The sequence below is a fragment of the Pseudopipra pipra genome, chromosome 5 (genome assembly GCF_036250125.1).
Source record: "Pseudopipra pipra isolate bDixPip1 chromosome 5, bDixPip1.hap1, whole genome shotgun sequence".
NCBI lineage: Eukaryota > Metazoa > Chordata > Aves > Passeriformes > Pipridae > Pseudopipra > Pseudopipra pipra.
The window spans coordinates 31,605,467-31,632,127 of NC_087553.1; the positions used below are offsets into that span (position 1 = coordinate 31,605,467).

General features: G+C 38.6%; 1 long non-coding RNA gene across 1 annotated transcript; it reads left to right on the plus strand.

Moving 5' to 3' along the window:
- The first annotated feature begins 882 nt into the window (after positions 1-882).
- Positions 883-18,504, plus strand: LOC135414574 (uncharacterized). The gene is made up of 2 exons (XR_010430722.1): positions 883-1,402; positions 17,967-18,504. It is a non-coding gene; the product is annotated as an uncharacterized LOC135414574 (long non-coding RNA).
- Positions 18,505-26,661: the final 8,157 nt, after the last annotated feature.

Consider the following 26,661-nt stretch of genomic DNA (forward strand, 5'->3'; position numbering starts at 1 on the left):
CTCCTCTATCCAGGTCCAGAGGGGAGTGAGAGAGCAGCTTTAGTGGATGCCTGACACCCAGTCACTGCAAGGGCTTTAAAAACATGGTCCAGATACAAAAGAAAACAAAAGTAATCTTCAGTCCTGAAAGACTGAGCTCAGCATTAGGTCACACTGAGGTCAGCTCCATGCCTCATCCTCAGCATGGCTAGCTTTAACCTCAGGAGCAAAAGGTGGTTTCTGAGGCATTATGGAGTTCAAGTTAGCAATATTAGCTAATATTGGAAATATCAGTAGGATGCAGTATTTACTTATCTACTACTTCAGATGCCCATGGAAAACTTTTGTCTTCTAGGTAAGAACAAGCTGTCTAGAGCTGTGAGTCATGATGTTTTCAGTTAGAGGGCTGGACGGGTTGCGGTACTCAGCTATGACAAATTTGAGATCCCAGTACTGTATTGTTTCTTCAAAATTGTAGCTTAAATTACCTACTTATCTTTTAAACTCCTTTTGAATGTGAAAAACTTGGATGGGAATCCATAAGTAATTGTGGAGCCAGTATGATGACACAAGGGAGGGTGCATTTACTGAATTAAATGTGGCATGTTTGGGGGGCAGGTTGTTGTGGTGTTGTGTTGTTGGTTTTTTGTTTTGGAGGGGGTGTTGTTCGTTTGTTTGTTTTTCTTCTGTGTATGAATAATTTCCAGTCCCTACATTTTGCTCTTGCTTCTGGGAAAGTGTTGTGCAGGACTCCTAGGCAAAGAGCTGGCGAGCCGGGGCTGCTCCCGGCCGGCGGCGCTGCGCGCACGGGGAGGCAGGGAGGCGGAGGCGACGCTGGGAAGGAGACTGCTGCTGCTCCTTCTGCCAGCTCCAGCAGCACCGCCGCGCCTGCCGCTCCCTGACATCCAGGCCGCCGGTTCTTTCCAGCAGAGGCATGATTTCAGTGCATTCAGGAAGCTGCAAAACAGGGGAGCAGCGGCACTGTCAGTGCAACGGGTATTTCTCACGAGAAAGTGGCAGGCTCTTTGTAGAAAAAGGTTTAATTTATGATTGTAGCTTTTTGTGAGATCCAGGCTTTATTCCTTTCACTGAAGCACTTGCCTGTTCAGCAGGGCTTTTAGCACCGAATGCCTGCAGCCTGAAAAGAACAGATTGCAGCTCAAAAAATCCTTTCAATTTCCCTAACAAATGACACCTGGGCACTAAGGCACAACATTATTTGGGCATGGAAGAGACAGTCATCTTAGGACAAGTCCATAATAGTTTAATAGCCTTAATACTTAAGAGAGAAAATACTTCAAGCAAGCATGAATAATCTGCCCTCAGCCATGTAAAATTTGGATTTCAATCTCCACTCCAGTCTTGGCATGCTGATGGTCATAAGTGAGTTGCCAAACTACTTTAAAATTTGATTTTTCTACAGGTAAAATAGCAGTCTTTTACTTGATATTCCTAGATATGTCAATGTCTTTAATCCATTCATAAGCTGTTTAGAAAGCTCTGGATGCACACTACAAAAGAAGTACAAGCATCCGTGTATCCTGGGGTCAATCCTAGCTCTTATTTCAGGCGGGGAGTATTTTTAACTATTACTGAGAAACAAGAACTGAAAAACAGGAGGGAAGGCTGGTTTCAGCCCCAATGAGGATTGAGGGTTGAGAGTGGGAGGAGAAAAATTTGAAGCCAGTAAAAATTCCTGGGAAGTGAAAAGCGTCAACCCCCTGAATCTCACTGCTGGTGGGAGTAGTACAAGTAGCCTTCCATCTGCTCATCTCTAGTATGCAGAACTAGTCAGAGTCTAACAGAGCATTTTCCTCCTTGAAAACACAATTTGTCAAAATTAAAGCATAGTTCAGGGTCACAGCGGAAAATTGTCGTTGTTTGAAAAGTAACAACAGTGACAGAGGGAAGATTCTTCTAAAAGCAAAATGAAATATGCTATGGTTTTGTTTCCAAATAATTTTTCATTTCTGTTAGCATGAGTTTGGGGAAACGGAATTATCTATACATGGTAAGATCAAGTTGCATCATACACCCTGAAAGACTGCTCAAAATGACCATTATATTCCACTGCCATGTTTTCTGGATATACCACGAAGGATGCATAAAAGCTACTTCAGAAATGTTTTGGATACTTAAAAAAAAATATCCACACAGTGATTTTTTTAATGTCATTGCCTCTATAGAATATATTTGAGATCACGAAAAAATCCCGAATTCATGAAATATATTTTATGTCCATAGTCTGAAAAAATGAGAGAGATTTGTTTATAGCAGTGCCCATAGCTGGTGCGATATGCCACTGAATTTGGCAATGTTCCAAACAAAAAAAAAAAGAGTTTTTCTGTTCTAGGGATGATTCTTCTTCCTTTTAGGCTCAGCAAAATAAAGGCTAGGGAGGTTGTTGCTCTTAAATGTAGAAGAAAACCTACTTATAATTATCTGAGACAGATGCATATCAAAATATAAGAGTAACTTTCAGAAAAGGGGATGCTTGGCCAGAAAATGTCTGAAATTCAGGAAGATTTGTGAGGATTTCATGCTCTGGCAGAGTTAAAAAAAAATAGATGTTCTCCTCAGAAGTCTGTCTCTTCATAATTTTACTTCTTTTGTAGGTAATCAAGCTTATGTAGACTTTTTAAAGGCTTGCAAATTGTCCAGTTTGCTGTAGATTTTCAGCATAATGGAAAGTGCAACAAAATTATTCTACTCTTTCAGTGACTCTGTGGGAAAACCCTCTAACTGCTTGGGGAACTGAATCACCTGACTATATTTTATCTTTTCTCTCTGCCTCCAGCACTTGGTTCATGATAGCAGGTAGCTAAGTAGTTTGCTAGATAAATTACAATAACCCAAAGCACATCAAGCTTAATTTTCAGGCTGTATTAATAAGGATATCATTTATATCAGTGAAACTCTATCATTTCGTACAAGATATACGTGTCATCCATGTTATTTAAAATGTTGGGAGATTTGTCTTGATCTTGTTTTCACCAACTTTTTCTGTCTTGCTTAATTATCACAGTGATGTCTTGTCCCTAGAGAGAAAGTAAATTGATATGTTTTTCTAGTTGCTGCAGAAGCTGAGTCATAATACATGGTTTATGAAATTACGTCCTTTCTTTAGTGATGCCAATAAGATAGAGGGAGCTGCATGAATTAGTATATACATAGGAGAGTTTCAGAGAAGAGATGGATTTCGGCAAGGTGAAGTCTGCTTTTAATCCACAGAAGTATCCATACTGTAGAAAAGAGGAGTAAAAAACCCACTGGCAAACTAATGGTTTTGACAGAACACTTCTCCTGAAAACATGCTTCAGTGTGAATTGTCTCTAAAAAACGCCCTCAGCTAATATATTAAAGTAGCTTGAAAGTACTTCTTGTGCATTTTTATATCCCTAACCACACACTTTCAGAGAATGATGTTTTAAAAAAACCGTCTTCTTTAACAAGAAGATGGTTAATTAGAACAGACATGACCAGAAATCATATAACTGCTGTAATATACTGAAAAAAGAAATCTTCAAGAGGAATTTTCTGTCCTTCTTTTTTAGCAATTAATCTTTTAAATAAATGCCTATACTGATTAAGATAGCTATCTTGGCCAAATAATTAATTAAGAAAGCAATCAAACAGAAGGCACAAGTGAAGAAAGCCCTGTGACTGGAGGGCTTTCTAATGTGTCACATGTTCCTACCAGTCAGCATTTCCTTTGAAAGGCTGGAACACCCTTGTTTGCTCTTTAGTGACAGATTAAACACAGATGGCAATTCAACAGTCTTGTCTGTGCCTGTTGGCCTAGAGAACGTGACCTGCATCTTTTTTAACCAAGAGACAAATGTGTTTGCTCAAGACACCAACAGCCATTGCTGAGTAATCCTTGGATTCACACAAGAGCTTCTTTGCTTGCCTTTGAGCCTTTTAATATGTGGAAGAGCAGGTGTTCATGCGTGCTTGTTCTAGGTTAAAAGATGGCTTTCTGGAACATGGCTGAAATTTCTATTTTGACAGATTTTTGAGGAGAACATGAAAATGAGCACATTATGTTTCAGAGAAAGGTTAGTGGAGTGGTATGCCACAAAAATTTTGTTCTTAATATATTAAGGAAGGAAGCCATAATTCAAATGTGCACTTTAAATAAAAATCAAAATATTTGCCACAAGTCTAACAGTATTTACTATGTAGATGTATAGCATTTTTTGCATACCAGCATTTTTTTGTGAAGTAAATACAAATCTGCATACAGCAAGTTTGTAATCTGTATTCCTACCCCTAAAAAAAAACCTTCTGAAAACAGCATTTGCCTTCAGGTTAAAACTCAAAGATGTGTTGAACTACCAGAAATTAAGACAATACCTATAACATCCTTGACCTAGCTACAGACAGACCAAAACCTGGGACACTCCCAAATGTAGCCCTCACCTCAATATTGATCTAATTGTTCTTTGCTGTTTAAGTTAGGCTGTTGCAAAATCCTAATTCTCTTTTGAAAAGAGCCTAATGAAGTACACTAGCCGCTGTAATTTTCCTGTTGGACACAACCCTGGGGATATCACTTTGAGTGCAGATGGTCAGAGGTCAGGCCAATATACTCTGGGGCCCATCTATATTGCACTTGTGAACATAAATACAGTAAAGCTGAGACTCCAGTGTAGATATACCAGGTTTTCTTAAACCCACACCTCTGCGTGAGGCCATGCCTCATAAACCGGTCTGTGCTAGAGGCAAATGTTTAACCTGTTTCAAAATATCAGGAATTCTCAAAATACCTCTTTTAGTTTTAATAAGAATGCTTCTTAGCTTAACAAACAAAACCCCTATAAGTGTTTTCTTATTGTGTAAATTTCTCTGCAACACTGGGAAAACTTAGCATATATTTTGTCCTTTGTTCACAAAACTGGTAAGATATAATTAACGTGGAAAATAAGATTTCGTGGATTTTCTGGAAAGAATTCTAAGGTACTACCCCAGAGCTGTCAGAAAATACTAAGATCCTAATGGCCAATACTGGCTTTGTTTGGTTTTATTTGTTTGTTTGTTTTTCAAACTTAAATGAAATCTACACCTTGTGTGTAACATTTAAACAATTACTATTTCTAAAAAAAAAAAAAGGAAGTGCAGTCAAGTTTTGAAGAGTTGCTTAAACTTCATATTAGTAGGACCATCTATCTGGTTGTGTCACAGAGTGCTTTTTTCCAAAATCAGTTTTATTCATTCTTTTTCCACTGTGATAATATTGCATCAGACCGGGATATGATTTACACAAAATGTAAATTTTGAGGTGTTATGACAGAAAGGCTGAGGACTGCATAACAGCAAAAAGAAGAAACTGTTCATTATTTCGGGACAATTGTTATTTTTTGATATTCAGTTAGCACAACCTGCAATTCAACAGTTAATTTTAATACCAATAACTTTGCTTTTAAAATCAGTTCATAAAACTCTTTAAACTCACAAATAGAATTAACTTGAAGTTCACTATAAAGAGTCATACTTTAACAAGATTTTGCAATCCTTCCAGCTCTTTTTGCAATATTTTTTTTGCTACTGCTTTACAAGAAGGACAGGATATAAATTCTACAATTTTAAGGAACTAAGAATAGGAGACTTTGGAATTAGAACATTAAATCTTTTCTTGATACAAAACTCCTGGAGCACATCCTTGCACTCTAATGAATGTCTTAGTTTACAATACTACTAAAAACAAGCTAAATATTTTTTTTGTCAATTTTCAGAACTAAAACCTTGTAATTTCATGAAAAATCAATATTTTTTCCCCCAGAGATAGTAGTTGGATCAGGTAATATTTTTTCCTCTGAAATCACACTCTTGAGCCATGTGGCAGGACCCAATGAATATGACTAAAGAAAACCCATGACCACTTTTCCTACTCTCTTTGGAAGGTATTTTTGGGGAAAAATTATAAGGAAAGAGTCTTTTTTTTTTTTTTACATGGAACTTGCTCTTCAGTAAAAAGTGTCAGAAAATTAAAACTTTAAATTTAAAGATCACATCATTGACTAACATATTTTAAAAGAAATACAAGTAATAATCACTGAAAGTGTCTGCAGTTTCCTTACCTTAATGAATCAAGCAATCTTCATCTAATAAATACTGTTACTTGGAGGTAACAAATGATTAGATTGGAACAAATGATTAGATATTTTTAATTTTTTTTTAATAAAGGCAAAAATAAAGAACTAATGGAATCATATGTAAATATTTTTCTTTGAAAGTGTTAGATTTTGTGAATTGGAACCACTGTTTGAGTTATCAAAGCTATTAAGAATTATTTTCATGCTAATTTAAAGCCTGTATTCCATTTCACCCCAAGGAGTTTAATTTACTTTTTCATTACCTTAATAAGAAAACTGCGTTATACATTATGTGAAAAATTACACCTGTTCTAGCAAATGATTTTTGCAAGTGGTGGCATATACATTACCAACATGTGTATCAAGGATATTTCTTAGCTAATACAACCTGTCATATCTAATCAAATCAGTGTTGCCAGAACTATTTTTTTCACCTGAGAACCTGGATTCCACAGAGGTTTCTGCTTTTTCTGTAACTACCAACCAAGCTCACTGAAAAAAAAAACAACAAAACAACAAATCAACAAACAAACAAACAAAAAAAAGGAAGAAAAACAAAAAAAAAACCACCCGAAAAACCAACATATAACATTGATCATAACTACCATAATTGTGATATCCTTTTTTGACTGTTTTTTTTTTTTTGTCAAGAATGTAAATAAAATAAATTCTGGTCAAATTCAGGTTATAGAAACCCATATATTGACATCACCAGCCTCCTGCCACAACAGGCTCACCAAAGTAAAATGCTTTGAAACATTCTATTTTAAGCTCCTCTCCTGCTATTCTTTCAAGTCTGTACTACTCATAAGCCACTGTATTTATAATACAGGAGTTTTCCAGAACAAGCTATAGGTCTTGGGTAATCCCTCCCAACTGTATGTCCTGTCTGGCCTCAGTCAAGAGCTGACCCCAAACTAGGGTAGAGAAGACAAACATGTCCAGGACCTGCCACCCAGGAAGCCTGTTGGTCTGGTCCTCCACTAAGCCTTCCAGTATCCATGATGGTGCTGAGTCTTACAGTAGAGTATTATCAAGTGGTTCACATGAGGACCTGTGTGTGTTGAGGTGAGGTCATTTATCACTGCCAGAAGAACTCCCACAACTTCCACAGGTCTGCCAGTTTGCTCTGGCCCTCAGACAGCAGGACATGTAACCATTTCCAATGCCACAATCTGTTCTTGTGCAGGATATTACCACTCTGATGCAGCAGGATCTAGAACCTGCTTTTAGAAAGCAAGAAACAGGACTCCAGGGCTGTGCTATAGCCAGCACTCTGATAACCCAAAATATATTCCTTCATGTTAAACCTTTCCTAAGACAAGATTTATGATAGTGAAGAGGGCCCTATAGGTATAGCCTTCACCATTTGGAATTCAGAAACCTGAAAAACACAGAAGATAAAAGAAAGACTAGGGGAAATGTGGGCCCAATGAGTTGGGGGTCTGGTTACTTGTGACTCAGGACATGGAAAAGATGAAAATGTTGAATACTTTCTTTGTCTCAGTCTTTACTAGCAAGACTAGCCTTCAGGAATCCCAGGGGGAAAGTTTACAGCTAGAAAGCTGGATCCTTGGTGGAAAAAGATCAGGTCAGGTAATACTTAAGAAACTGGGAATTGATCATGGTGGCTGAGAGAAGTACATGAAGAAAGGACGAAAGCAAATGTCCCCAACATCTTCCAGAAGGGTAAGAGGTAGGACCTGAAGAACTACAGCTAGTTAATTTCACTTCGATCTCTGGGGAGGTAATTCTGGAAATTATTTTCAAGCACCTTAAGAAGGAGAAAGTAATCAGAAGTAATCAATGTGGCTTCACCAAGGTGAAGTCACAGATGGATGACCAGACAGTATGGATTGAAAAGTGCCATAATGGCCCCAGAGGATAATGGACAGTGGCATAAAGTCTTGTTGGAACCCAGTAACTAGCGGTGTACCCCTAGGATCAATACTGCATCCGATCCTGTTTAACATTCTTCAGTGATGATCTGGATAACGGGGCAGAGCGTAACTTTTCAAATGCCAAACTGGGAGAAGTGGCCAATATGCCAAAGGGTTGTGCTGCCATCTGGAGGGACCTTGACAGGCTGGAGAAATGGGCTGCCAGGAACCTCATGAAGTTCAACAAAGGGAACTTTGAAGGCCTGCAGCTAAGGAAGAACCACCCCATGTACCCATATGTGGCATGGGTCACACAGCAGAAATGCAGCCTGGTAGAAAATGACCTAGGAGTCCTGGTGGACACCAGGTTGAATGTGAGCCAGTCATGTGTCCTTGTGGCAAAGAAGGCAAATGTTTCCCCACCTGCATTAGATAGTATTGTCAGCAGGCCAAGGGAGGGGATCCTTCCCCTTTATTCAGTGCTGTGAGCCACAATAGGACCAGAAGCAATGGGCACAAACTTAGAAACAGGAGGTTTCTCTGAACATCGAAGAAACACTGGGGTGACAGAGCACTGGCACAAGTTGCCCAGGGAGGTAGTGGAGTCTTTTACATTGGAGATATTTAATAGCCATCTAGACATGGTCCTAGGCAACTGGCTTTAGGTGACTCTGCTTGAGAAGGGAGTGTGGACAAGATGACCTCCAGAGATCCCTTCCAACTTCAACCATTCCATTACCCTGATTTTGTGACAGACATTCTCCCCCCTTAACATTAAGATCTTGCTCAAATTTCTGCAGAAGTGCAAATATAAACTTAAAATATGCAGGAGAGAAAAAGAAAATGTGGGTAGGGAATGTTGACAGATATCTACTCAACACACAAACTGAAAGTGCAGCAAGTTTTAATTACTTTAGTTCAGGAGAACAGAAATAGACATTACGAAGTATGTTATCCTTCCAACTAAGTACAACTTGAAAAAGAAAGTACTAAAAGACTAAAAAAGATAATTCAAACCAATCAAATGAGGAGACATATGAGGATAAAAAAATAACCAATGTGAAAACTTTGATAAATTAAATTCCTGACATTACTGGATATTTTAAAAGGAAAATTCAATTCAAAAGTATGCACATATCAGGCATCTTCTATTTCTCATCAGTTTAGGACTATGGAAAGAACTGTGCAGGATAGCAGTGCTATCCTGACTTTGCTGAAGTAACTGAATATTAGATATTTTCCAAGATCTTTCCTATCAGCGGAAAGGCTCGGGACAAACTGCACACGATCAATGTGATCCACAAAATGTCTGCATTTATTTACAAAGATGCCGTTTAAATACTGTTTCTACACCCCGGCGCATGATTTCTCTTCCACATTATTGGTTACATGAAAGTGTTCACGATGTAAATATGCCCTACTGACCACTTCTAATTGGACTATGGCAGGTGTTCATACCAGATGAGAACATTTGTTTAACTTTTGGGACTCCTCCTTAATCTTGGCACAGATCCTTTTTTGTTTCAGCCTCAGAGCCTGAAGCCATGTTTACTACGCAGTTCTTTTTACTGCCTGTGCCTGGCCATGTCAAGGCAAGGCCTACAAAAAATGCAGGAGAAATTGTTCACACAATCCTGCTCTCCCAACACTTTCCTTCAAAACTTTGTTCCCTGGTCTCTCTGTAACTTTAATCCTCATCTGCAGCATTTTTCTACAATATTTAATCTGTACATCTTAATAGGGTCTCAAACTTGCTCATTTTCTTTAAAGAATATCTGAAATATCTATTGGTGTGCTCGTTTTATTACATAACTCATGATTTTATACATCACTATAAATACATTGCTAGAGAAATATATAAGCTATATTTATAGTAATAAACTGTAGAGTACAAAGATATATTCCCAAGCCCTGAAGCAATCAGTTTATAAAGTTAAATTGTTAAAATAGGTCCTGTGGAGATTTGGTCCAACTCAGCTAGTACTGCTCCAAACATCACCTGAGTGCTATTCAGGGGCTAGCATGGGTTGAATACTAGGCTACTCTCATTAGAAGAGTTTAATAGTATGGAGAAAAAGCTCAAATACATTCAACTCATTACTCCAGATCGATACTGTCTATAGTCTTTCAATAGCTGTAGTTTGAAAGTCTGATACATAGCCTGAAAGCCAGTCCTTCCATGAATATACGAGCCCTTTGTCAATTACTTTTTTCTTGATCATAGAAAAAAATGAAGTAGGCAATCTCATTACAGCCAAATATTATTAGATTCAGCCTCAGAGAGATCAGCACAAGAATCTCATGCAATCTTTTATTTACTCCTCCTTAAATGAACCAGAGACTTTTTGCATGACCATCTCAAAAGATCACATTCAGCTTCAAGATCAGTAACCTCTATAAAACAGCATGGGTAGAATTCAGCTGAAAGATTAGGACACCTACATTTTATGCTCACACTGTTACCTAAGCTCTCAACATGACACAGATTTCCCCAGTATAATGACAGCCTACACACCTTGTTCAATGTAGGTCTGAAAGTCTCCTTAAAGATCCTTGCACTAGGTGCCGTAATCTACAAACTGAATCTCATTTCCTCCAATATCATTACAAATCCAAACTAAATTCTAAAACTATTTCAACGTTGCTTTGTTGTTTCTTTTTCTTTTTGTTACAATGGAGATATAACCATTTTTATTTACTGACTAACAGCTAAATGGGAGCTGAGCTACCCCTAAAAAATGTATCTATGAATTAAAGCTCAAACTAAAGGAAGCTAAAAATAAAGGTCTTTCCTCTACTTTAATATGGCAATCAGTAATGACTTTGTCATCTTCTCATTTCAAATTCTAGTTACTTTAATGTTTTATTTTGGTTTTGGTTTCTCTTAAAAAATATTCTGTCAACATTTTGGAGCATCTCAATTGGTCTTCCTGGTATAGATCAGGTCTGACAGAAAACAATTGATTTTTGGTCTCATCATTAAAACACTTTTCTTCTTTTTCTTGTTACTCTAAAGTGTTGACCCATGACATAGATAGGGTTTTAAACATATGCCTTAGAAACAGTGCATATTAGTAGCTCATTAGTTCCACTATGTCTTCAGAGAGATCTGAATTGTCTTTACAGATAAGTCACATGAAATTGTGCCATAGATTTTTCTCACTGCATTTCCTCACATTAAAGAATTAAATATAAACTACCACTGTACCTTAACCCAGTGCAACTTGAAACGTCAACCCAAAAAATAGAAAGGACAGTGACCTCGACTCTACATATATAATGACAGAAAAATAACCATTTTTCTTCTAGAAGATGCTCTCAAATGCTAGCAAAATACCAAATAAAGCATGTGTATGCTAAGAAAGCACAATGAACAATGAAATGGCTGTAAAAGCATCCATCTATAAAACTACCAGAGCCCACAAAGAGCTAGCTGTTGTCATCGCAAAACCTCTCTCCATGTTTTTTGAGTGATCTTGGGAATCCAGAGAGGTCCCAGCTAACTGGAAGCTGGCAAATGTTGTTCTGATTTTCAAGAAGGGCAAGAGGGAGAACTCTGGAAACTACAGGCCGGTCAGTCTCACTTCAGTGCCTGGTAAAAGTTATGGAGAAGATTATTCTGGGAGGTATTGAAAAACACCTGAAAGACAATGCAGTCATTGGTCACAGTCAGCACAGCTTCCTGAGAGGAAAGTCCTGATTATCAAACCTGATTTCCTTTTATGTCAAAGGTAACCCACCTGGCTGATCAGGGGAAGCCAGTTGATGTCATCTTTTTGCATTTCAGTAAAGTTTTCAATACTATCTCTCACAGGATCCATCTGGACAAAATGTCCATCACACAGCTGGATAAACACATCATGTGGTGGGTGAGAAATTAGCTCACGGGTTGAGCAATGAGGGTAATAGTGAATGGAGTAACACCAGACTGGTGATCTGTCACTAGTGGGGTTCCACAGGGCTCCATCTTAGGCCCTGTGCTCTTCAACATCTTCATAAATGATTGGACACAGGACTGGAAGGGATACTAAGCAAGTTTGCAGATCACACAAAACTCAGGGAAGCTGTTGACTCCCTGGAAGGCAGGGAAACATTGCAGAGACACCTCCACAAATTAGAGGACTGGGCAATCACTGACCATAAGAAGTTCAAAAAGGGAATGTGCCGGATTCTGCACCTGGGATAGGGTAACCTTGGATGTTCATACAGACTGGGGAATGAGATGCTGGAAAGCAGAGCCACGGAAAAGGCCCTGGGGATCCTGGTCAATGGCAAGCTGAATCTGAGTCAGCAGTGCCCCAGCAACCAGGAGGACCAACTGTGTCCTGGGGACCATAAGACAAAGCATCGGCAGCTGGTCAAGGGAGGGGATTGTCCTACTCTGCTCTGCACTGATGTGGCCTCACCTTGAATATTGTGGCAGTTTTGGGTGCCACAATATAAGAAAGATATAAGATATAATATAAGAAAGCTCTTAGACATAGTCCAAAGGAGGGCAACAAAGACGGTGAAGGGCCTTGAGAGGAAGCCGTATGAGGAGCGGCTGAGGTCACTTGGTCTGTTCAGCCTGGAGGAGACTGAGGGGAGATTTCATTTCAGTCTACAACTTCCTTGTGAGAGGAAGAGGAGGGCCAGACACTGATCTCTTCTGTGTAGTGACCAGTGACAGGACCTGAGGAAATGGCCTGAAGTGGTGTCAGGGGAGATATTAGAAAAAGGTTCTTCATCTAAAGGGTGGTTGGGCACTGGAACAGGCTTCCCAGATAAGTGGTCACAGAAAAAAACCTGCCAGAGTTCAGGAAGAATTTGGATGATACTCTCAGGCAGATGTTGTGATCTCTTGGAGATGGTCCTGTGTACTTGGACTCAATGATCCTTGTAGGTCCCTTCCAACTCAACATGATCTGTGATTCTGTGATCTAAATAGCTCTTTTTCTGCAATACATTTCATAGGGGTTTATTTAAGAGAAATTCTATAAAGCTGCCATAAAAAAATAAACACTATAGAAGAGGTATATCATATATACAGAGTTGATAGTTTGGTAGTCCCAAGACCAAAGAAAAAATGTTAACACAGAAAAATAGAGGAAAATGTTTTTTTTGCCAAAACAAAATAATTACTATTGACAACAGTTAATGTGATAAATATTATGTATGTTATAAAACCTAGGAGAAAAATTGACTATTTTAATGCCATTCTTTTTTCTTTAGAATCAAATGCATTCAGCTTTGATATAAAGAGTTTTTTAAATACAAGTGTATTTTCCAGGAATGTCAAGGAAATGGCTTTGAAGAGTGTAATCAACAGGAAACAGATGAAGAGAAGACATCAACAGTACTTCAGTGTAAATAAATGTAACATAATTTAATCTATGATCGTAAATAGGAAAAATATCTACATGATAGATGTAGATATCTACATGATAGATGTAGATATTTATTCCTAGAATTGACAGCAATCAACTGATCTTTTAAGCCTGTCAAGAAAGAGAGGTATTTATCTAAGGTGGTCCAGCAGTCATAGCATGCATTCTTGGCCAAGAGATCTGAAAATTTCCATGTACCGTTTTCGAAATCATATCACCGGTGTAACCACTTCCAGCCCTCAAGCAGAGACATGCCCCTTCACTGTCTCTTTGCACACAAGACAGAATTCACTTCTCTAAACATCTGCTGCAGACTCCTGTTGTAGTCATATGGCTTAAGAAGGCTAGGCTTTTCAAGAAACTGCTAAAACTGAAATAATTTTCGATATTACACTGTCGTTGTGAGGCAAGCCTGTAGCAACTGCAGCCCAAACCTACAGATAAGCATCTAAATTCAGATTTATTTCATTACAGGTTCCTTCAGAAGACCTGTGAAAAGTGGAAAACAGCATCATCCTCAGTCTATGCAAGAGAGGAACACCCTTAGTTACCGTGTTCTGAGCTGTTAATGATTAAAAGGGGAAAAAAAAGGGAAGAGTTGATAGTCTTTCACCAGTGCAAAATGTGACTATCAGCAATATAAGACACACTGTGTGAGATAGAACATCCCTGCACTGTCTTACAGACATTTCTGTGATATGCTGTGTTGCTTAACTGAGAGCTATCATGTCTCACCACATCCCTTGACTACATTTAACCGTGGGGTCTAAATGTCACAAATGTCAAGCAGTTTTCCTCAGAGGATGAAGGATTTGGTCCCTGCTTTTTTGAGGAATACTTGTTGTCATCTTGATACGTATTATGATTAGAAAAAGGAAATTAAGTTAAAGCAGAACTGATAGTTTACTTAATAGATAGATTTACAGTTACTTCATAACAAACAAGGGGAGACAGTTTTAACTTGGATATATAGGGGAAAAGTGAATAGCTTTAGAACTTTGAAAAGCATCTCTTTTATGGCTGCCTGTATTTTTAGACAGGCATGTACTTCCACTGAACAGGCAGGAATTCTCTAGCAGCACCGAGAGAGCTCTTTGACAGACACTATCTCCCACTTCAGGAGCATTACCCTGACTTTCTAACCATCTTTTTTTTTCTGCTGCACAAAAGGCTTTGGGAATAGTTGATATTTCTAGTTGGTGAAAATATTTTTGTGAATGTTGTGTAGACAAACGAAAATGATTTCTCTTAGTATTCAAAGTGTTTGACATTTCTCAAAACTTTTCTCACCTTTTCTCTCACATTTTCAATTGTAAATGAAAAACCTTCAGAACTGACTCATTCCAAAGATAACAACAACAACAAAAAGGCTACGACATTTCCAAATTTTTATATAGATCAATACTTTTTTTAGATGATTCTGAAATAGAGTGATGTTCATTGTCTGAGAAACCTTGTAATTTTCCCCCAGTCTGATGGAGAGGATATACCTACCTCATTTTCCAAACCATTCCCCAAATTAAATGGAAATATATGAAGAACTCAACTTTAATGTCTGACAAATTTACTTTTGAATTAAAAAATATGTTTTGTAGAAATATCATATACAAATGAGTCTTTTGAAGTTTAAGTTTTTCTAATAATAGTAGAAGTAACACAGATACTCTTCAGTACACTTAGGTGGCACATGGTTGTTCAAAAGTACTCTAACTTGTCTGACTTTCTACTTTTAGCTGTAGGGTTTTTTTGTTCTAGGTTTTTTTACTAATAACAATGAAATATGGTAGCACATCTCCTTTCCAAATTCTGGTCTACTCTGGGAGATCCTAGTGCTCAAGTTAGTTATAAAAGAGATTTTGCAGAGCTGGGAGTTAATCTCATATTTCTGAAAATTTGTGTATGTTTAAAACTTCTCTAAAGTTTTTGATTTCTGCATGACTTTCTTCTAGTATACTAAATGAGGGTACTGTGGTAGCTGTGGCTGCCAGCTAATAAGATGATTATTTTTTTCATCGGTAGTATTTAATTGGAATAGGTCAGGTACCTGTAGGCAATCAAAAAATAAATCAAAAGGACCAAATTAATCAGGTTAGAACTTAAAATGTCTGCAGGGAGACTCTTTCCAATATAGAAGCTAGCTTTGAAGAAAGTGCCATAAAGTGGCATTGGTGAAATAAATATGTTTTTCCTTGGAGAAGAAAAAAAATTTCCATCTAAAACCTGAAATACAGAAGGAAAATCTTGTAGCAAGAATATGTAATGCTTTTATTCATAAAGTTACATTTCTAGTTCACTTTCTTCCTCATTGAAAGTGGGTTTTTTTGATTAGCATATTCATCTGAAATAAATCTCCAGTAGGAGACTTGCCAAGGCTTGGATTTCACTCTAAAAGCTTTATGTGTAAGAAGACCTTTTCAAAGTAGTGGTTGGCTACAGAGAGCTTTTTGCTTCACCTAGATCTGATGATCCTTAGACATAGCTAAATTTCTGCTTTCATGCAAACAAAAAGAAAGGTAGATTCATGGAAAGAGAAGCTATGTAATTAGACCTTCAGTTTGAGGCACTTCATTTGAGAAATTACAAGAAGAGGCTAACTCAGTATTGCTGTGAGGTGGGAAATTATTTTCCTTTTTGAAGACTATTTCTTAGTACAGGAGCAGTTCTGTTTCTTATTTTGCAGTAATTTATTTATTAGAGGTCACTCTTCATAGCTGTTCAAAGCAGAGATGGACATTAGCTTCACAAACACAAGTTTTGGTCTGTTTTCTCGTCTCCTCCTGATTACAAGGACTCAAGGTGCTCTATTTCTCTTCCATCTTGGAGAGCCATATGTACTTCTGTTATCGCTCCTCCATCAGAGGATGTCCATGTACACCTTCTTTTCCCATGGTCTTTATTTCCTTTCGACCACATTCAAATGTGGTTATCAGTATTTTAAATTATTCTAGAAGTCATGGAGTTGGAGGGGGAAAAGAATGCTATTGTGCTCAAAGACAGTAACTCCATAGCAAGAGAGCTTGTTACGGCACAAGAGGCTTGACCAGCAGGCACAGCTAGGATCCACACAAGCCTCTTCTGACACAGCAGGGACCTTGCCTGCCATGATCTTTCTTCTCTAAGTGGAGACCACATCTTTTCTAAAGGGCTGTAATGTCGTTTACTGCACTATTTACTACTGATTTTATCACAGAAACCCTGTGTTAAATCTGAAGAAGCTTTGCTTTCCTTTGTTTTCTACTTCCCATGACCAACAGTCCCTGTTTCCAAAGCTTTCCTTAATGTGTACTACAGAAGTCTCTTCTGGGGAATCAGCTGCTACATTCTGTCTGGGATAGAGTTCCTGAACAGCTATTTCTAATAATCTGCTTGGTCACAACAGAGGATAATTAAACCTTTCATTTATATTTTTTTGGGTAGCTGCTTAACTCAGGGATGTTTATATTCTATCACAATTTCCATATGTGCCTCGTGAGTCTCTCTGGTTTCCTAATTTCCAGTAAATAGACATTCCCAGAGATGTCTTGTTCATTCCTTAAGACATTTTGTTGTTCAGAAATCACTGTGGTTCAGTTACAAAAGCTAACATTTGATATACAGGACCTTACTTTCTTTAGCCAGTTCTTTCAAGGGCAGTAGTATTGGTTAGAAAGCAGTATCAGAGCTGAGTCATTAAGATTTTGATCATTAGTAAAAGGGATCTGTTATTCAAGCCTTAAAGTATCTATGTGTTAGGTAGCTGGATGAAACTGATTTAGGAAACAGACGTAGTGACTGTAGATAAGGCTCTAGAAAGACCACATTAATAAGTGTTCTCTTCTTATTTCTGAGTGCACATATGTAGAAGTTGAGTGAAACTATGGTTCACTGAACTTAATGGTGAGGTCTCCAGTTAATTTCATTGAAGAAAAATTTTACATGTTCTCCTTGTAGCAAATTCAGTCTGAAATAGGTATGCATGTTTGTAAATGCTGAACCACCAAAGGTTAGCTTTCATTGTCAAATCATATGTCTGTGCATGTGCTCAGAAGCCCATTCAGGTCACAGGCAACACTGAAACTCAAATGGAAAAATACTAAGGAGGATTTTAGACACATTGCAGAAGACCTTTTAATGGTAAATGTAAAGAACAGAAATGTATATTGTAAGCAGAGAAACGTGAAGAAGGAAGAAATAGGATCTGAGGCAGCATAAGTTGACAGGATGTAACCCTACTAGCTCTCTAGCTAAAGTTTGAGGCTGAAGACTGAGTCACCACCTTCATAGATTCATACTGTGTCAGTTTAAGGTGCCACCCTTCCCTATTCCTTTAGCTTTCTGCTCTGTTCTTTATGAAGGCAAAAGGGAAGAATGTTCTCTCTTCACAGACTGATGTATCAATATAAAATAAACTTGCTGGTGATTCAAGATAATATGTTAGCCTGTGAGGTGCAGTGCTAAGCAGTATCAGAAAGATGGACTGACATGCAAATCCAATAACCTACCAAGTCTCTACAGAGGAAACATTAGAGATTGCAAATCAAAGCTCTGAGGAGTCATGTCTGCAAGTGTATGGCAATCCCAGGATTCTTGCAGTCATGGCCAGGGTGAGTTAAATGCTTGAGAATACACAAAGCCTGTCACTAACATAGATACTTTGTATATGACAGATCTGGGAGCAATGGGAAATTTGAAGATGGAGTTTGGTGATACAGCGTCATAGCTACCTACCTGAGACAAACACACATTTTGAGTTTCTGCTATGCAGTGGTACTGTAGCAAGAAGATCTGGATGGACCAGAGCTGGACAGCAAAGAACATGGCAACCAAGTACAAATCTGTTGCAGTCCAAAAATTGAATACCAGCAGAAAAGGAACTGCTAGGATTAAACAGGAAACCTTGGACCACAGAGGCTGGGGAACAAAAAACATCTAAAAGACCAGACAAGATCCATTGTCCTGATCTCCCCCAGCAGGGTGTAGAGAGACTTTGCATGATGCTACCAGATACCCCATTGTTTTCTCCCTCCCTGTGTAAATCCTTCTTTCAGGTAAAAGCTGATAACCCTTCCACAATGTAACCCTGCTTACTGGAAATATCAAATCTTTTTTCCCAAAATGTAAATACTGTATCCGAGAAATGTAAAATCATTTTTCCCTTATGTCACCCCTGTTACTGGAAATGCTAATAGATTGTGGAATCTTCTATTTGGCGTAATCCTGCCTCCTTATTAGCATGTTAAGCCCCTGAGACCCTTAAATAGTGGTTCACATGTTCAGTAAAGGTATTTTTACTGGTTTAAAGGTAAACTGGCAGGGGAAATGAATCCAACTCAAAAGAGAGATCATAAGTCAGAATAACAATTTAATAAAATAATACAATGAGTATGATTATACAGACAAACAATTGGTTTTAACCCACAAAACCCAAATGTATAACCCAGCACCCTGAGGTGTTTGTTGGACGCCCTGAGTCCAAAGTAAAAGGAGAGAGGAAAACCTGTTGGTGAGAGTGCTCTTGCAGTCTGGTCAAGAGTGGTGATTGCAGTCCGGTTGCGGGTGGTGGTTGCAGTCCAGTTGAAAAGTGGTGGTCTGCAGTCTGGTTGAGAGTGGTGGTCTGCAGTTTGGTTGAGAGCAGTGATCTGCAGTCTTCCTCTGGATCCCACGAGCGGTTAAAAAAGTTCCAAGGCTCCAAGATTATATATTCTCCAGTTTAGGTAGGAATGCCCAGTACTTCCCTCAGGGCAGGAAGTTCCACAATGGATCTGAGGTGTGAGCACAGGGGGCACCCTCCTACCTCTCAGGCCTGTTTAACACCTAGTTTATAGGCTGAGGAGTCAGTTTCTGGGAAATGGCACGGAAGGCTACTGAATACACAGTTTTGGGTTACACCCATACAGTGATGAACTGGTCCCAGCTGTTCAAACTAGGACAGTATTCCAGTTTTTGCCTCTATATCTGGGATCGTGATAGCTTTATCGGACTGTTACACAAATCAGATATTTTTTTCCTCACAAAAGGTAGATGTAAATGATGAGATACAATGAGGTTAAAACCAAAAAACCATGTTAAGGGATAAGAGACATGGGATTTTTCACTTGTACACCAATGCCAGTATGTCACATAGTCATATATAGTAAGTGATGTTTTGTTGCTTGTGTATTGAGATCAGACATGGTTTAGGGTTACTATTGCAAACCAACTGTGGAGCATTATTTAGACTGGTGATCTAAAGGATAGACCATTTGTGGCCCTACTGTCATACTGCACTGACTGCATGTGGGCTCGCTGATAGACTGAAAATAGAACTCCACTACTTCATCACTCTGGTTAATGCAGGAAGAAAGACTCAGAGAAATTAGTATTTTAAATTTTTTGTTTGGTTGATTAGTTTGGGGTTTTTTTACATTGGAAAAAGAGCTTAGATTATCTTTCTTTAGTCACAGAAGTGAAATAGTTTCTAATTGATCCTCTGAGGCACTGACAGCACTTTCAGCCAGTCAGGGAAATAGAAAGAATAATGTTGATTTTCTATAGGAAAAGTTCCAGCTTTCAAATTCATCACAGAACAGTATCAAAAGACGTTTGGAGACAGGCAGGAGAGCACAAAGTTTGTACCAGCAGCAATTAAAAGTTCACAGAAGGTTTGCTGGAGCTAATTCCTGAATTCTGAGCAGATGTGAATCAGATCTGCAAGGGGCTTGACATTTTGACAACGTGGTTCACGGATCTTTAATGAATATATAAAGCTACAGAGCAAATAACAGAGGAATAACAGGATACAGCCATTGTATATGCCCTCCAACAATAGTGGAAAGAAATACTCAGATATACAAAGGGATGTTGCCTAGATTTAAAAATAGTGATTTTCTGTAAGAATTCTATCCTGGTTCTGGCCAGGACAGGGTTAATTTTTTTGCAGTACTTGAGAGAGGGCATTTCTACTAGGACACAGAGGCTATTCTATACCACCTCACTTCATTGCCAAGGGGACAGTAAAAGGGCTCTGTTCCAGGGAGCAAGGATACTTTCAGGTTGAGCAAGCATGGTGGACAGAGCAGTGGGGTAACTGGTGCCAAGCCAGAAGGAGTGATCAAGGTGAAGTGGCTGTGGTCAGGTTGAGCTCAGCATTCCTTCTTTTGTGCACTCTATTATTAATGTTGTTGCTGTTACTGTTAGTTTCCTTATCTATCTCATTGCCGTTTTCCAGTAAATTGTTCTTATCTCAACTTGTGATCTTCGCCTTTTGTGCCTCCAATTAGCTTCTCCAATCAGCTGCAGTGGGGAGGGGGACTGGAAAAGTGGAGGAGCAAGCAAGCAGCCTGTTAGGGGTTTCAGTGCGAACACTGAACTGGGGAGTACAATTCCTAAAACACAATAAAGTCACACTCATAATGACCTATTTAAAGATGGGTACTTTCCTATGGATCAAGTGACTGATTTTAAAAAGAACAGGAAGAAAAAGGTTTTAGATTTTTTAAATACAAACAGGAAGCTATTACTTTGGGAACACATTCACAACTCCCCAGCAGATTATGGTTTGGGGATACACACCCAAAGGATATCACTACACACTGAAAGGATGCCACTAGAAAGGATACCACTACACATTCGTGGCTGGTGAAGGAAGTCAGGTAAGGCCTGGGAAGGAAGAGCAAAGGAGATCACAGTCAGTTGTCATTATCAACTATAACATAGCTTATAGGTAGTGTAATCATCTAAACAGGTAGATAATAGATTTCTCACAACTGTTGGAAGCAGAAGATTGGATAACGCTGTCTGTCTATGGCTAAGAGCTACAGTGGAAGCCACATATGCAGTCACAGCTCATGTGCCATGCCAACACCAGCAGAGCGTCTAGAGCTTCAGATGAGGGTGAAGGCAAGACTGGCCAGCAAAGAAAAGGTTCCTGAAAGCTCTGATATGCGAGATTTTAGGGCCTTTCTCTCTGTCAAACATTTGTTCATCTTTTGAAAAAAATCCTAGGGAAAAAAAAAAGAATGATCATGGTGGTTAGGCTTTCTGTCAAATGCACCATTCTCTCCCCCACCCTCCCCAAAGATCATAAATTTTACAGTATCACAGTGGAAATGGAACTTTGATATCCCAAAATATACAAAGAAAAGGAACTATTGAATGCTAAAGCTGTGTGACCATCCTTTCTTGGCTCTTCAGAGACTGAGTAGAGAGAGAGAACTATAATTGACCTTGCACTGATGTAATTTTATTAGTGACACCCTCCTGTGGCAGCTTTTATTCCAGGAAGAGTCCGGAGGGGTGAGAGGGTCATTCATCTAGAAGTAGTGTCCATATTCAGGATGAAATGCACCCCTTTGCCAAGAAACCCTAGTTTTATTTGTAGAGAATTCTCATATACTGGGCCCCAATCAGCTCTTTGAAAAGGGTCAGCATGAGTTCTAGGCTTACAGTTCTGAAAAAATGTCTGACATCCTGACCTTCATGTTGGAATAAATAAAACTTGCAGTAATGTGCTATCATACACATCACACTGTGCCAGTAAGGCCCTGAAGGTATATTATTTCTTCCTTTGTTATGTTCTGAAAGGTTTCCATGTTAACAGAACAATCAGCTTTTTTTTAATCATGAATTGGCAGTTCTAATCTGTTCAGTGTGGGTGAACACTGTCACTACTGTAGGTTTTTGCTGCAGGAGACTGTGGAATGAATAAATAAATGCTTATTTCTAACATCTCCCTCCTCCTTGAATTTAACATCTGTCACTGAATGAATCAGGAGAATCAAGCACTGTTGCCTTCCTTTGACACATCTATAGCTCACCTACTCTCAGTCATCAGCTGAATTCATTAGATATTCTTCTAGAGACATTTTGATCACAGAATTTCATTCCTGTGGCAGCAGCTTGCTTTAACAATAATAACAATAAAAATGGCAGAAGTATCAGCAGCATCAATGCCACAAGCCAAAAGAACTGAGAAATGAAAATTCTAACTGATGATCCATCCTGAGTGTTTTAAGTGCGAAGAGTTAAAAAGACATCTAACTAGTATTAACAGGCATATTCCATCAGTGGTTTAGAAATGGAACAAAGACCTCACCAGCATCATTAAAAGACAATTCTCTGATTGTGTTTGCAATAAAATCAAAGCAATAAATAATTTTGACAGATCAGTCTTACGAGTTAGTGCAAATCCCCTTTTTTGGACAACATGAGAAGAGAAATAGATTTGATATCCTATTGAACATTGCAGAAGTTGAAGTATCAGGTAAAAGCACTGACCGGAGCAGAAAGAACATACAAGGTAATAAGTTGGAAGGGGTGCACAAAGGGTAAGGACACAAGGTGTAATAAGGAGTAGGGTCTGTGTGCTTTGAATGAGCAGAGATCGTGCAACTTGGAGGGATGAGATCTGGCTTTGAGGACCCTCGGGGGCAGGGACTGTAGGTCTTGGGATATTAGAAGTCCATCAGAAAGCAGAAAAGACTTTATTTCTCTGAATCAAGCATTTTACCAAAAGCCTAAGCATGGAGGAGAAGGCCCCTACAAGTAGGTGGAAAGGATCCAGAACAGCATCTCCTGACTCAGTGCAGGGAAGGAGGTTTTTACGTTGGTGGTTTCCTTCACTCATCAGACAACTTTGATCCCTGTCTTTCCTGCCCTTACCATTTCACTGCCCTGAGCATGGCAAAAGCTTATACAGCCACAGTAACTGCTTATACAATCACTTTCTGGATACAGATTCTCAGGGAATATGCAATTTGAGCAGCAGTGGACCATGGATTGTATGTTGCTGGGCAGCAAGTGGGTGAAGCAGGAAAGCATTAGAGGATTCAAGAAGGTAAGAAGACACCTCAGATCCTTTTGGACAAGGGAGTTAAATAGATGATATCAAGATATATTAGTAGTATATCCCTCTTTACCACTGGATTTTCTACAGTACAAAAAAGCTTTCCATGTTATCATACCCTGATTCCACTGTGTGCATCCCTGAATGCTCAGCATGTTCACAGCCTTCACTAGTGAAGGAGGGGACAACGGCTGACACACAAGTGTTGCACTAGATGCCTCATCCACTAGCAAGAGGTGCATAGATACACCAAAGAAACTGGTTCTCACAGTCTAGATAGAAAGGTGGACCTGGGTGGAGAGGTTATCTGTGCACAAGGTCAGACAATGCACAGCATAGAGCTATGTTTTGGAGAATTTGGGAATACTGGTATCATGTCTGTCACACCCTGCTTCCTGCCTTACTATCTGAGATCACAGCTTCAGACTTGACATAACCTGTACATAAGTTTGTACAAATGGGAATAGTCTTCATAGTTAAACCATTTGGGGACAATATGTCCAAAGGGGACATTTAGCAAAGGAATTTCTCACCAAAGACAGAAGTGTAAGTAAGAGGGGAAGGCTACATTTAATGCAACACCCAGACTTCACTCTTGCAAGTTTAGGACTTGGTCAGCATTCGTAGGCCAGGAAGCATTTCCTCCCTTCTTAAACTGATTCATTGCTTGCTCTCTTTGTTCTCTATATTAAGGAAAATAATGTTTTAAAGCAGTTTATGTCACTCTTTTCTCCTAGGTTTATGAAGAAAATTCCCAGTTCCATCCCCTCCTTTTTCTAGAAATAGTTAGCTTTGTTTCTGGACTTTCTAAAATAAAATCAGCCTTATTTATCAAAGTCATTATGTAACTTTTTTCCTCACAATTATGAGACAATAAGAAATATTTATAAACTATTTTTTTAAATCTGGCTTTGTCTTCTAAAATAATTGTTCTTCATGAAATATTTGCTTATCAGATAGTATCAGTCATCCTTTATAATAACAACCTCCCCCCCCCCTTAGTACCTCTGCCTTATTTATATCACATTCAGGTTCTCTGCATATATTTTTACTTTTCCATCTTCAGTTATCTCAGAATCTACTCTTTCTTTTTATCCTTGCCATTACAATTTCATTCCACTCTCCTATGATCCCTTCCATCTTTCTTTTTTCCTTCATTCCATATGCAGTTCAAATACCTCATTCTCGGTTAAGTGAATTCATGGTGCTATCCTTATCTAAATCTCTGCTTCCAGTTAACACAGTCTATTTTTGTACTTACATTTTACAACTTTTTTCCTTCATCCATTAATTTAAAGCACTTTCCTCCATTCTTTTCTTGGTATCTGGAGTATTTTTTCTTCTTAAGTGCCCATCTCTTCTGTCTGTGTCTAGTATAAATTGTGTGAGATGCCCCAGTGTGCATAAACTTACATTTTATTTTGAATTTTTAGTAGTGTAGATGAAGTATTTTTTTAACCCATGCATATATACATTACAGTATCACCTTGACACAGCCACATGCAGCCTGATTTTCTCAGATATTGAACAAATTGCACTTGCAGTTTTTCCTCTGGACTTGTTAGTTGCAAAAAATGTAGCCACTTCACTCAGCTGCAAATTAGAAGTTTTTTGTCATTTCCCTTCATTGTGGTAAAATATTACACAATACAATTTTCTGGTACCTGGTACCTCCAGGTAATTTAAAATCAATTTTTTTTGATTTTAACAAAAGTTTTAAACTTTTAACATCCCCATTAGCAAAATCCATAACAAAGAATCTCATAACCATGAAAATGCAAAGTTTCAGTGGAAAAAAACCTTTAAACAAATTACTTTCAGGAGACTTTCTTCATTTTTTCAAAAAGAAGATAGTGCATTGGGACTGTTTTTCTGATTTCTTCATTTGTATAGCCATTTAAACCTTAATAAACTGAGTGGAAGTAGGAGGTACCTTTATTATACCTCATTTCTTCACCTTACTGACAGAAAATGGAGCAGGAATTCCTCTCTGCAAGAGCTGAGGTACACAGATGGGATAAGAACACTGCTGTACTAAAAGGTGAACATACTGCATAGCAGAGTGAGTCGGGGTAGAGCAAGAAGTTTAGCTGACAAAAAATTGGTTTGCAGTCTGGAAACATGACCACTGAGATGAGGTTTTATTCAAGAAACATGTATTAGTATAAATACACTTCCTTTCTAGTTAAAAGAGTTGGGGTTTTTTGCCCTCCTTTTTCTCAAGCTAAAAACTATGACCACAGTTGATCTCCTCAGCTTCACTGAAATGTTCTAAAAACATCTTCAGGAGAAAGATACATCTTTAGGTCAGATTGCTTTAAATACTACTTGCTAGTTAGTGGCACTTGAGGATCTAAGCCAACCAATAAAGAAAATGACCTCATGTGAATTGCCTGGTTCCTAAGAATGTGGCTCCTAAGCATAGACATAGAATAACTCAGAATGTACTATTTTCAGTAGTGTTTGCTGCCACTGGTTTAACTCTTCTTTTGTGTGCTCTAAATTGTTTCTGAAAGAATTATTTCATAGCTGCTATATAGCTCCATTGACTGATAAAAGAATATAAAGGTTTTTGACAAGATCTCATATGGGTAACTCCTGATCATACTTTTAACATTCAGTACTTCTGGTTGCATTTCTGAAATGGATTGGGGTTTTTTTGCAGACTAATCCCCACATTTCAAACCTTCACAGTGACTGACCTACTGTCTTAGTTAGGCATTTTCGTTCCATGCTATGTTGAGCTAAGTCACCACATCATTTCTGTCTTCCACTTATGCTTACTTCTATTGGGAATGACCCTCAATTCTTTTCCATAAACTTATCAGACAGTTATGTTAAGGAAAAGAAGGAAAACACACTGCATAAAAATTTTGAGCCATTTTATGATGTGCGCAGATTATTGAAGGCACCTCCAAAGACAATACCAAAAATGCACTAAAGCACCATTCTGTGATTTACTATTATATGTTTATTTCCTGATCAAGGAAAAAAAATGCATAAACAAATAATATTTTTTAGTATATGGGTTGCAAAAGTTTGCACCAGCTGAGTGTGTTTTAGGATGTTTCACAGTATTCTATTGGGCCCTCGTTTCCAGTGCTGAGCTATGGGATGGTGTGCTAAAACGTGGACACCGACACTCATGGGATCCCTCAATCTGTCTCAAGAGGTGTTGGCTACAATGTACCACACCTGAAATTTTTCTACGCCAATGCATGCAGCCTGAGGAACAAACAAGAGAGGCTCAAAGCTTTGGCCCAGTCCCAGATATTTGACATCACTGGCATAATTGAAACCTGGCAGGATGAGACCCATGACTGGAGTGCCCTATTGGATGGTTACAGGCTCTTCAGGAAGGACAGGCAGGGCAGAAGAGGCAGAGGGGTAGCACTGTGTGTAATAGAAGGATTAGAACGTATGGAGCTCACAGTTGGCAATGGCACAGTTGAGAGGCTCTGGGTAACAATCAAGGGGCAAACAAACAATGGGATGTTGTCATGAAAGTCTGCTATAGAGCTTCCAGCCAGGATGATGAC